Raw genomic sequence first — 14034 nt, 5'->3', positions numbered from 1 at the left:
ACGAAGGAATAGACCTCCTCCCAAGACGTTCCGATCAGACTCAGTATCTCGGTAATTCAAGACACTTCGACAGGTTAAAACAAGACCAGCAACACCGCCCGAATGTGCCGACAAATCCCGGTAGGAGCTGCACATATCTCGTTCTCAGGGCACACTCAGATGAGCTCTCCATACAACTAAAACCAAACCTCGAGTTTCCCGGAGGGGGCGCTGCACAGGACTCTAGTTTGGACCAACACTCAGAGGAGCACTGGCCCGGGGGGGTTCAAAATAAGTGACCCTCGGGCTCCGGAAACCCAAGGGAAAAAGAGGCTAGGTGGAAAATGGTAAGACCAAGGTTGGGAATTGCTGGAAAAGCTTTAATCAAGGCGAACTATCAAGGGGTTCCCATTATAACCCAACTGCGTAAGGAACGCAAAAATCCGGGAACATAACACCGATATGACGGAAACTAGGGCGGCAAGAGTGGAACAAAACACTAGGCGAGAGGCCGAGCCTTTCACCCTTTACCAATTATATAGATGCATTAAGATAACAAGGCAATATAGTGATATCCCAACAAGTAAATAAATGTTCCAACAAGGAACGGCCTCCAATCTTCACCTGCAACTAGCAACGCTATAAGAGGGGCTGAGCAAAGCGGTAACATAGCCAATCAACGGTTTGCTAGGACAAGGTGGGTTAGAGGTTTGACATGGCAATTTGGGAGGCTTGAAAGGAAGTGGTAGGCATCATGCAATGGCATAACAAAAGAGCGAGCAAACTAGCATAGCAAAGATAGTAGTGATATCGAGGGTATGATCATCTTGCCTGCAAAGTTGTCAGAGTTGACTGGATCCTCGAAAGCAAATTCAATGGGCTCCTCGTTAGCGAACTTGTCTCCCGGCTCTACCCAAACAAGACAAACAAGCAACAAGGATACAATCAACCACGTGCAAGGATCAAGCAATATGATGCAATAATGATAGGCTATGCGGGATGCGATGCGGGATGCAAAATGCAAGATATGACAGGAAATGCATGAACCTGGCCTCAACTTGGAAAACCAAGTGTGCCACTGGAAAGATGAGATGAAATCGTTTGAAAACGATATAAAGAACGCCGGAATCGGAGTTACGGTTTGGAAATGGCAAGAGATTCAAATATGACACCGGTCTGCGATTTACAGCAAGTAGGCATCTAAATGCAATGAGATGAACATGCTACAGCACCCGAACAAGACAACAAAATACATGACAGGGATGCACACAAGATGCTTAACAAAAGTCTAGCACTGAGCTACGTCCAATTCATCCATTAACAGGTTCAAACAAGCATGGCAAAAATGCATATGGCAAACATATCTCAGACTTAGTGAAATTAACACTTGTCTGGAATTTCAGATCAGGTAGCACTCTTCGGAGCAACAAAACTACTTGCTACAGGACCTGAACATGGCAAAGTAAAGCATGGCATGGAGCTACTCAAAGAGCTTAACAAAACTCCCTTAGTGACCTTGAGCCAAAAGGGATCAGAAAATACAATTGCAAGCATGTGAACATAGCAAAAACATAATCAGCTTTCAGACTTAGTGAAAAACTGACACATGCTGAAATATAACTCAAGTAGGCATGTTTACGAGCTCGATGCACTCACTACGGTGCAAGTCATGGCAAGACAAGCATACACCCATCAAGAAGGCACAAAATACAAGCTAGACATGGCAAGAACAATAGCATAGCATGCACGTATCAACTACAACATCATCGGCAAAATTGCAAACAAGTTGACAATCTGCCCAGATTCACAAAGTAGCAAAAGTAGAGCTTGATTGACTCAAGCTAGGGTGCTCCATAATTGCAAAAAAGACATGGATGGATAGATTACTACAAGATTAACAAAACTCCCTTACTTATCATCCTCAAAAGAGGCACGGATCACTAGTAAACAACAAGAACATATGGCATCATGAGGCAAACAGCTGCAGGACTTGGTGAAAAACTAAGTCCCTGAAAACAGAATTAGCAGGTGCACCACTTTGCAAACTTGCACAAGTCACCACACACATCACAAAAATACATGGGCTGCACCTCTGGAAAGATGACAAAACCCTTAACAAAACACATGTAGAGCTCAAGGGCATAGCATGCACACATTAATCATGGCAAAAATGACAAAAACCCAAATGGAGCAGCAGATCTGACAATTAACGCAAGTAGCCTTCTTCTAACAGCATTTCAGGCATCAAGATGAACTCAAATGAAAATGATGCAATGAAATGAAATGATGTAATCTCTGAGATGAACATTTTGATATGCTATATGCATGAATCGGAGTTACGGATGCAAAGTTACGGAGCCGAGAACATGAGCACATGGATCTACAAATCCGAGGACTTAGACGAAAAATTGAACCTCTCCGGGACAGATCTAGGGTTTCGCCGGGTGCGGAATCCGAGGTTCGCCGGGATCCCGCCGGAGCTCTGGCCGGACGACGAGGGAGAGGACGGGCCGGCGCTTGGGGGCGACGCCGGCGCGCTCCGGCGGCGGCGCGCGAGGCGGGGGCTCGGGGCGGCGAGCTCGCCGGGCGGCGGGACACGCGGCCGGGCGGCGCGATCCGGGCGGCGGCGACCGGAGAAGGAGGCGAGGCGGCGCCGGGCTGCCGTGGCCGAGGAAGAAGGAGGCGCGAGCGGCGGCTTCACCGGGCGGCGGGGCGGGGCGAGGTGGGCCTCGGGGGCCGGCCACGGGCCTCCCGGGCCTGGCGGCGGCGTGGAACGGCGGTGGAGGCGGGGCCAATGGTGGTGTGACACATGGCGGCGGGGGGGCAGACCGGACGTGTCCGTCGGTGGCGAGATGTGTCCGGTGCGCGCGAAGATGAATGGATCTAGGGTTTCGGAGGGGAAGGAGAAGGAGACTTTCGGGGGATCTTTAAATAGGCATAGGAGGAGCTAGGAGAGTCCAAATGAGGTGCGGTTTTCGGCCACGCGATCATGATCGAACGCTCTAGATGATGGAGCATAGTTATTTGGGTTTTGGGCCAAATTGGAGGGGTTTTGGGCTGCAACACCCACGAGGCCTTTTCGGTCCCTCGGTTAACCGTTGGAGTATCAAAGGAAGTCCAAATGATATGAAACTTGACAGGCGGTCTACCGGTAGTAAACCAAGGCCGCTTGGCAAGTCTCGGTCCAATCCGGAAATGTTTAATCCCCACACACGAAAGAAAGCTAGAAATGACCACCGGAGGAGAACGAAGCGCCGGAATGCAAAACGGACAACGGGGAAAATGCTCGAATGCATGAGATGAACACGTATGCAAATGCAATGCACATGATGACATGATATGAGATGCATGACAACAACAACAACACACGGAGACAAAAACCCGAACCCGAGGAAATAGATATAACTTAACACCGGAAATGGCAAGAGTTGGAGTACAAATTGGGAAAGTTACATCCGGGGTGTTACAGAAGTCATCCGTTTTCTTTAGCATCTGATACAAAGGGATAGCTTTCTCCCCAAGGCGACTGATAAACCGGCTTAATGCTGCAATTCGGCCCACCAAACACTGAACATCATTGATACATGTTGGTTTAGCCAGAGAGGTGATAGTTGTGATCTTCTCCGGATTAGCCTCAGTGCCCCTGTTAAACACCACGAAACCCAAGAGCTTGCCTGCCGGAACACCAAAGACACATTGGGCCGGATTAAGCATCATCTTATAGACTCGGAGGTTTTCAAAAGTCTCTCAGGTCATCTATCAATGTTTCCTCCTTCCTAGACTTCACCACAATATCATCCACATAAGCATGGACATTGCGCCCAATCTGTTTATGAAGACAATTCTGAAAACAACGTTGATGTGTCGCCTGGGCACTCTTGAGCCCAAAAGGCATAGATACATAGCAGAAGGCTCCAAAGGGAGTTATGAAAGATGTCTTCTCCTGGTCCTTAACTGCCATTTTGATCTGATGATAACCAGAATAAGCATCCAAAAAACACAAACGGTCACAACCCATCGTAACATCAACAATCTGATCAATACGAGGGAGAGCAAAGGGATCAGCTGGATAGGCCTTGTTCAAGTCTGTGTAATCCACACACATACGCCAAGTGTCGTTTTTCTTAAGTACCAGCACCAGATTAGCTAGCCACTCAGGGTGAAAGACCTCCACAATAAACCTTGCTGCCAAAAGCCGGGCTACCTCCTCACCAATAGCCTTATGCCTCTCTTCATTGAAGCGGCAAAGAAACTGTCGAACCGGTTTAAACTTGGGATCTGTATTAAGGGTGTGCTCAGCGAGTTCCCTCGGTACACCTGGCATGTCGGAAGGCTTCCATGCAAAGATGTCCCGGTTCTCATGGATGAACTCGATGAGTGCGCTTTCCTATTTTGGATCTAGGTTAGCACTAATGCTGAACTGCTGGGATGAATCGCCAGGAACAAAATCAACCATCTTAGTATCTGCAGCCGATTTAAATTTCAGTGCCGGATCATGTTCTGTAGTTGGTTTTTTTAGAGAAGTCATATCTGCCGGATCAACATTGTCTTTATAAAACTTCAGCTCCTCTGTGGCACAAACCGACTCAGCATAAGCCACATCACCTTCTTCACACTCTAATGCTATCTTCCTGATCCCATGTACTGTGATGGTCCCCTTATGACCCGGCATCTTAAGCTGCAGATAAACACAACACGGCCTTGCCATGAACTTAGCATAAGCCGGCCATCCGAACAGGGCATGATATGGACTCTTGATTTTCACTACTTCAAAAGTCAATGTCTCTGATCTGGAATCATGATCATCTCCAAAAGCCACCTCTAAAGCTATCTTGCCAACTGGATATGCCGATTTACCAGGCACCACACCATGAAAAACGGTGTTCGACGGTTTAAGACTCTTATCTGTCAGCCCCATGCGTCGGAAAGTATCATAGTAAAGGATATTGATACTGCTCCCTCCATCCATAAGCACCTTGGTGAACTTGTAACCCCCAACTTGAGGTGCCACTAGTAAGGCCAGATGACCCGGATTATCAACCCGGGGCGGATGATCTTCTCGACTCCATAAAATGGGTTATTCAGACCAGCGCAAATACTGAGGCACCGCCGGTTCAACGGAGTTCACGACCCTTTTGTGAAGCTTCTGATCGCGCTTACACAAGCTAGTGGTAAAGACATGATACTCCCCACTATTCAACTGCTTCGGATTGCTCTGATACCCCGATTACTGCTGCTACTGATTCCCCTGATGGTTATAACCTCCCTGATTGCCCTGATTACCTTGATTGCCATGTCCGGTCTGATTGCCTTGGAATCCTGAACCAGAGTTGCCGCCTCCATAACCCGTCCCATGAAAACCACCTCCTGAACCGCCAGGCGGGCCATTGTCGTATTGAAACATATTGGAATTTTTGAACTCTCGCATGGTGAAACAATCCTTCCAAAGATGCGAAGCTGGCTTCTCCTTCGATCCGTGCTTTGGACAAGGTTGATTTAACAGGCGCTCCAGATTGGGGCCTGACCCTCCGCCCCGCTGGGGTGGTTTACCCTTGCGACGCTGACCGTTATCCTGGGCGTTGGTGTTAGCCACAAAGTCCAAGCTATTATCCGCTTTGCGCTTACCATTGTCCCCATGACCTGCCAGGTTATGTTGCTGCCCCTTGGCACTGCCGTTCTTTTTCCCCTTCTCGGATTTGTCCTCCTCAGACTCAGGATCATTGGTACTATCCGAATTGGCATACTTAACCAAAGCGGCCATAAGCGTTGACATGTCGTTGCAGTGACGTTTGAGTCTTCCCAACTTTAGTTTCAATGGCATAAACCGGCAATTGCCTTCCAACGTCAAGACTGCTATATCAGCATTGATGCGGTTTGATGAATGCAAAATAGGTGAGACTCGCTTCACCCAATGGGTTGTAGACTCTCCATCCTCTTGAACGCAGGTGGCTAGGTCCACAATTGACATAGGCTGCTTACACATGTCCTTAAAATTTTGGATAAACCGGTTTTTTAACTCGGCCCAGGACCCAATGGAGTTAGCTGGCAAACTTTTTAACCAAGTACGAGCTGTTCCTTCCAACATCATGGTGAAATACTTAGCACATACCGCTTCATCCACATCCATCATCTTCATCGCCATCTCATAACTCTCAACCCATGACTCAGGGGGCAAATCGGCAGTATAATTGGGCACCTTATGAGGGCCCTTAAAATCCTTGGGCAGTCACACATTACGCAAGGCTGGGGTGAGGCACGGTACCCCCAAAGAACTAAAGACCACACCTGGCTCCACTGAGGTGGCTGGACGAACCAGAGTAGGCTGACGAGCTGCGTGCTATGCTGCTAACTCGGCCTCTCGACGTGCTCGGCCGTGATCCACCACATCTTGTGCATTAGCACCACCACCCGCTGGGTTACGGTGCCGTGCACTGCTTGACACAGCCGGTTCATCAATATGCCTGTTGTAGCTCCGACTTGGACAGGGGGTGGAATGAATCTGCTCGCGACTATGCGAATAAACCTGCTGCTGGGTTAAAGCGGTTTGAAGGAGCTCTCTAGCCCGTCGTGTCTCAACTACCACCGGTGACTCACCTTCGATTGGGAGAGCTGCCAATCATGAAGCGGCGGCCACAATGTTATCCAACGGGTTGGAGTAATGACCCGGGGTTGTTGGAACGTGCTGTGACAAGATGTTATTCTGACGAAGCGGGTCCATCGTGCGCGGCTGAACCGACGCTCCTGTTACCGGTGCTTCTGCCCGGTTTACCATTGGTTGGTTACTGGTTCCTGCTCCTCGCATATTGAAGAGATTTCTTGGCTCATAAACCGGCGGAAGGTGCGACCGGCATCTCCTTCTCACGACATCATCTGAGGCATTCTGATCCAGCCTAAGTCGGTAGGCTGAGCCTCTAACTCGGCCCGCCCTATAGCCATCCTGCCATTCTCCGCCGCCAGGTCTGCTTTAGCCTGAGTTATCTGATCCTTCACCTTTGCCACCTCCACGTTATGCTGATCCTGATCTGCTGGGTTAACCACCGCCGCCAGTAACGTTGTCAATGCGTCAAATAGATCGGATAAAACTTGAGCCGGCGGGGGTGCCGTCCCTCCTTCCCTAGCTGGTGTTGCAGCTACTGATCCGGAGACTATTGCTGCCGCGGTAGATGAGTATTGTACTGATTGCGTTCCGGCCATGAAGATCGCAACCCGACTCGGCGGATCATGGGGGTCCGGAATACTGTCTCCATCGGAACCACCACTAATCCGGCCATCCTGCAGTTGATACAGTGACTCAGTCTCTCCGGTTGAAGACTCGTCGTCAGAGCAGACAATGGTTTCTCCACCAGATACAGATCCATCCTCATATTTCCGCTCCATGGATGACACCTACAAAGGCGCGCTTTACGGCGGGCTGAACCTGGGCAGACCTCGCACGCTGAGCCGTCTCGACGATGTCGGTGCAGATATCCGGCTCAGGGCCCGGTTCGCCGATCTTGTCGATGAAGACGTGTATTCTGCCAAAGGGGACCCGGTACCCATACTCAATTGAACCGGCCTCGGGACCCCATCCTGCGTCGTCGATGTAGAGCTTGTCACGACAACTCTTAGTCATCCGGCCCACGGCGTATCCCTTGAGTCCTTCGAAGCTGCCCTTCAAGAACTCGAAACCATCGTGCGATAGCCCCACGGTGGGCGCCAACTGTCGTGGTTTTGTCACGGCAGATGTCCTCGTGAAAGGACTTAGTCATGGAGCCATCGCTACGGGTTAGCTTAAAGGGGTTAAAGCGGACAAGGGACGCGAGAGTTTTATACTGGTTTGGCCCCTTACGATGAAGGTAAAGCCTACTCCAGTTGTGATGGAATTGCTAGGGTTTCGATGACCAGGGAGCAAATCCGCTTTGCCTGGCTCTCAAGTTGTTGTATGTCCTCGCTAAACCGCCGTCGGGTCATCCCTTTATATACATAGGTCGACGCCCGTCGGTTTACAGAGTCCCGAGGCCGGATCATCAACGTGTCCAACTCGGTCTCTATTCCTCCTATCTAAGAATACAAGTTACATGATAATGTCGGTTTATATCTATAGGCCTTAACCCGCCTTTGGGACTTGGGCCTTCATAAAGCGCCACCATCCTTGTCTTCATGGGCTCTGAATAGAATAATCATCATGGGGATAATTCAGCCTCTTCTAGCCGGTTTACGTCCAATAGTAATATCCCCAACAAACACCCAAAGGGTTTACTAGAGTCAATAATCTAGTTCACATCGCTACGTGATTAGCACCCAAAGAGTACTAAGGTGTGATTATTTTTTGCTTGTGAGAGAGGTTTAGTCAACGGGTCTGCCACATTCAGATCCGTATGTATTTTGCAAATTTCTATGTCTGCAATGCTCTGCATGGAGCTACTCAAGCTAATTGCTCCCACATTCAATATGTATCTAGATTCAAACTTAGAGTCATCTAGATCAGTGTCAAAGTTTGCACACTTTGTTAGCACCTTTTAGGATTGACAAAACCTTCCGGTTGCATCATATACAAGTCTTTTTTAATATCCACTAAGGGATGAAGTTTTTGACATCCATTTGCCAAATTTCATAATCATAAAATGTCGCAATTGCTAACATGATTCAGACAGATACTTAAGCATCGCTACGGGTGAGAAAGTCTCATTATAGTCAACTCCTTGAACTTTGTCGAAAAACTTTTGCGACAAGTCGAGCTTTGTAGATAGTTACATTACAATCAACGTTAGTCTTCTTCTTGAAGATCCATTTATTCTCAATGGCTTGCCAATCATCGGGCGGTCCACCAAAGTCCACACTTTGTTCTCATACATGGATCATATCTTAGATTTCATGGCCTCAAGCCATCTTTCTGAATTTGGGCTCATCATAGCTTCTTCATAGTTCATCGGTTCACCGTGGTCTAATAAAATGACTTCCAGGACAGGACTACCGTACCACTCTGGTGCGGAACGTGTTATGATCGACCTACGAAGTTCTGTAGTAAGTTGATCTGAAGTTTCATGATCATCATCATTAGCTTCCTCTCTAGTTGGTGTAGGCATCATGGGAACGGATTTCTTCGATGATCAGCTACTTTCCAATCTGAGAGAAGGTACAACTACCTTATCAAGTTCTACTTTCCTCCCACTCACTTCTTTCGAGAGAAACTCCTTCTCTAGAAATGACCATTCTTAGCAACAAAGATCTTGCCTTCGGATCTATGCTAGAAGGTGTACCCAATAGTTAATTTTGGCTATCCTATGAAGATGCACTTCTTCAATTTGGGTTCGAGTTTATCAGGCTGATGCTTTTTCACAATAGCATCACAACCCCAATCTTTAAGAAACGATAGCTTTGGTTTATTGCCAAACCATAGTTCATATAGTGTCGTCTCAACAGATTTAGACGGTGCCCTATTTAACGTGAATGCAGCTTGTCTCTAATGCATAACCCCAAAACTACAGTGGTAAATCGGTAAGGGACATCATAGATCACACCATATCTAATAAAGTGTGGTTACGGCGTTCAGACACACCGTTATGCTGTATTGTTCTAGGTGGCATGAGTTTTGAAACTATTCCACATTGTTTTAGATGAAGGCCAAACTCGTAATTCAAATATCTGCCTCTGCGATCAGATCGTAGAAACTTTATTTTCTTGTTACGATGATTCTCCACTTCACTCTGAAATTCTTTGAACTTTTCAAATGTTTCAAACTTGTGTTTCATCTAGTAGATATACCCGTATCTGCTCAAATCATCTGTGAAGGTCAGAAAATAACGATACCTGCCGCGTGCCTCAACACTCATCGGACCACATACATCGGTATGTATTATTTATAATAAGTCATTGGCTCGCTCCATTGTTCTGGAGAATAGAGTTTCAGTCATCTTGCCCATGAGGCATGGTTCGCAAGTATCAAATGATTCATAATCAAGTGATTCCAAAAGCCCATCTGTATGGAGTTTCTTCATGCCCTTTACACCAATATGACCTAAACAGCAGTGCCAAAAATATGTTGCACTATCATTATCTACTTTGCATCTTTTGGCATCAATATTATCAATATGTGTATCACTACGATCGAGATTCGACAAACCATTGACATTGAGTGCATGACCATAGCAGGTTTTATTCATTTAAACAGAACAAGAATTATTCTCCGACTTAAATTAATAACCGTTGAAATAAACATGATCCAATCATATTCATGCTCAACGCAAACACCAAATAACATTTATTTAGGTTCAACACTAATCCCGAATGTAGAGGGAGTGTGCGATGGCGATCGTATCAACCTTGAAATCACTTCCAACACACATAATCACCTCGTCCTTAACTAGTCTCTGTTCATTCTGCAACTCCTATTTCGAGTTACTAATCTTAGCAACTAAACCAGTATCGGATATCCAGGGGTTGCTATGAACACTAGTAAAGTACACGTCTGTAGCACCCAAGATGCGATTCTATCCTAATCACGTGATGAATTCATGATTGAGGCACAATCGCATTTCGAGCGCATAGCAAGGTGGAGATCATTACAACATACCATGTACTGAATAGATGAGAATACAAGATAAAGGCTTACACTCGCCACAAGCTACATCATGAATACAACAATTCATCAATACATAGCAATCATCATACAGAAGAGAAGGATCCGTCTAAGGATGAAATCAAACAAAAAAGAAGAACGACATCCACCCTGCTAATCCCAGGCTCCCCGACCCGGAACCTATCCCTTGATCGAAGAAGAACTCCAAAAGAAATCAAGCATTGCTCTCACATCGGGTCATCCCATTACCTGTACCTGCAACTGTTGTTGTAGTAACCTATGATCCATGAGGACTCAGCAATCCCATCACCATGTGTAACAAGGCTAGTAAAGATTAATGTGTATGGAATGGATTAGTGGTGAGGTTGCAGCAAGCGACTAAGCACTGTATGGTGGCTAACTTACAAGTACAAGAATAAGATGATAAACTACGCAATGGTCGCAAACTAGTAATGATCAAGAAGTGATCCTGAACTACTTACGTTCAAACATAACTCCATCATGTTCTCTTCTAGAACTCACTCAAAAAGAGACGCTCACGGTTACACACGTGGTTGGTGTATTTTAACTGAATTTACTTCAAGTTCACTATGACCGGATATTAACAAATTCCCATCTGCCACATAACCACGAGCACGGCTCTCGAAAGTTTAAACCCTGCAGGGGTGTCCCAACTTAGCCCATGACAAGCTCACGATCCACGGAGACAATCCTCCATCTTGGGACCCTCCAATCAGACTCGGAATCCTGGTGCACAAGACATTTCGACAATGGTAAAACAAAACCAGCAAGTCCTCCTAACGTGCCGACACCTTGATAGTAGCCGCGCGTATCTCGTCTTAGGCCACGACTAGATGAGCAGTCCATACAACTAAAACCAGTCCTCGAGTTTCCCGGTGGCGGCGTTGCAAGGTGCTCTCGTTTGGACCAACACTCAGGAGGAGCACTGGCCCGGGGGTTGATTAATTAAGTCCTCGGGTGCTAGCCGGTCCCTATGCAAGTTTTACTTGTTATTAGGCAAATGGTAAAACCAATTATGGGCCTTGCTAGAAGAGTTTTATTCAAAGCAAACTGTCAAGAGGGGCCCATAAACCCTCATCGTGTTAGGGACGCAAAATCAAGGAACATAACACTCGTATGACAGAAACTAGGGCAGCAAGAGTGGAACAAAACACCAGGCAAAAGGCCGAGCCTTCCACCCTTTACCAAGTATATAGATGCATTAATTAAATAAGAGATATTGTGATATCCCAAGAAATCCATGATATCCATGTCTCAACATGGAACAACCTACAACTGCACCTGCAACTAGAAACACTATAAGAGGGGCTGAGCAAAGCGGTAACATAGACAAACAACGGCTGAGAGGGTGAAAAGGTTGGAGGCTGTTTCATGGCATATTGGGAGGCTTGATAAATAAGTGGTGGGTAGCGCAACATAGTGATAGCATCGAGACAACTAGCACAGAAAAGATAGTAGTGAGACCCAAGGTGACGGTCATCTTGCCTGAAATCCTGCTAGGAAGAAGACCGAATCCATGAAGAAGACGAACCAACATAGTTGAACGGATCCTCACAGTCGCAACATAACCAGAACTACCAAGGAGAAGCACAACCGAAAAGAAGCAAACATCATGGTCAACACACAAGCATAAACATGGCATGATGCACAAACAAGTATGATGCATGCCCAGTTTAAATAGCATGGCACGGCAAAGTGCAACAAGCAATACTACAAATTAAGTGGAGCTCAAAATGCAACGAGTTGCCTATTGACGAAACACCACATTTAATTATTTAGTTCGCTCTCGTTAAAGCTACTCAACAATATTAAATGTTTGCTAACATGGCAAGAGGTGAAGCATAATTGAACTACATATCTAGGCAAGTTTACGTGAGGCCGGAAATAACAAACAACAATTCTGGTAAATCCCCACATGTCATTTAGCAATTTAATGCAAACAACAATTTTAAACATGTTAAATGTTGTTATCATGATGCGGATGACATATACAAGTTTTATGCAATTTTAAGAACACTACTAGGAAAAGGTCTGTTAGTGGCGCACCTGTTTTAGCCATTAATGGTGCACTACAGGTGCGCCATTATCATCCCATTAGTAACTAATACTAATGGCGCACCCCTGGTGTGCCATTAGTATATCAGACAGTAGTGGCGCACCAGGCAGTGCGCCATTAGTATGTCCCATGGTGCGCCATTAGTATGTCCCATGGTGCGCCATTAGTATGCCTCCCAGGGGGCCATATTTACCTTCTGCTCTGGGTTACTAATGGTGCACTAACAGACAATGCGCCACTAGTATTTTTACAGCAGTGCGCCACTAATGTGCTGTAGGGTGCGCCACTAGTATGAATATTAGATTTTTTTTCTTTTATGATATTTGCACAGGTTAGAAAATATATTACTGCACAGAATATAGACAGCACCACACAGCAACAACAGATTTATCGAATACAATAGAAGATTAGTCTCCGAATACAATTCATCATATTAGCTAGTCTCCCAATTCAAAGTACCGAACAAAGCTAGAACATTACAAGTCTCGAGACCGTGAGTAGTGATTTTGTCTTCACATTACAAGTCGATATCGATCATCTAAACTACCATCACATTGAAGAGAGTTGCGGTCATCACGATTAGCATCATCGCGATGAAACTGGTCTTCATCCGGTTCCTCCTCCACTCCCTCCTCTCTCCTGCTAGATAGCGGCGTATCTAGCTTCCGCCTCCGCGCTAGTGATGTACCCTTTGTAACTGTTACCGCTGAAACGGTGAACCTGTCTCTGACACTCCTCCCAGTCGTCGTAGACTCCGGGAACCTTACCCTTGTACACGACATACGACGGCATCTCTATGCACTAGCCAAACAAAACGTTAGTAGCAATTCACAGACAATACATAAGCAATATATAAGTATGCAACAAAAGGATCGGAAGAGAAAAGCAAGACATTAATAGCACGATTCATGGTCCTACTAATAAATAGCATAGATTACATATAAGTTGAGAGACTGTCCAAACCAAAGAGACATACAAGTTCATTAAAGTTTAATTACAACATGAGCTAATCGATATTTCAGAACTACACATAGCATCACTACTTTCGACTCGACTCAGGGACCGGAACGTGGATGAAGTCACCGTCTGTCGTGATGATCAGGAAATCGCGGGCGTTGTCAGCCTGCATTTGTAGCGTTGTTTCTATCTCACTATTGGACGGTTGATATCTGAGGTAGAACTGCCCCAAGGTATGAAGGACATCTTGATGGATGATTTCCGCAAACTCCGACTGGATGCAAAAGAATTCTTGTCTGATATCCGCGTCCTGGATTGTCGACAAGCTTGCGGCCCAATCTTTGAGATTATTTGGTAGCAGAAGGTGATTATGGTCCGGTACGATCGCCCGCATGTGATGGAGGGCGTAGTAGGCATCCTTCTGACCGCCAGGCGCATTCTTGACGCAGGGGAACGTCGTTTT

Source organism: Triticum urartu, chromosome 2A (assembly GCF_056163025.1).
Source record: "Triticum urartu cultivar PI428250 chromosome 2A, HENAU_Tu73, whole genome shotgun sequence".
Lineage (NCBI taxonomy): Eukaryota > Viridiplantae > Streptophyta > Magnoliopsida > Poales > Poaceae > Triticum > Triticum urartu.
The sequence above is the reverse complement of the archived record's forward strand: the minus strand, read 5'-3'. Positions refer to the sequence as shown.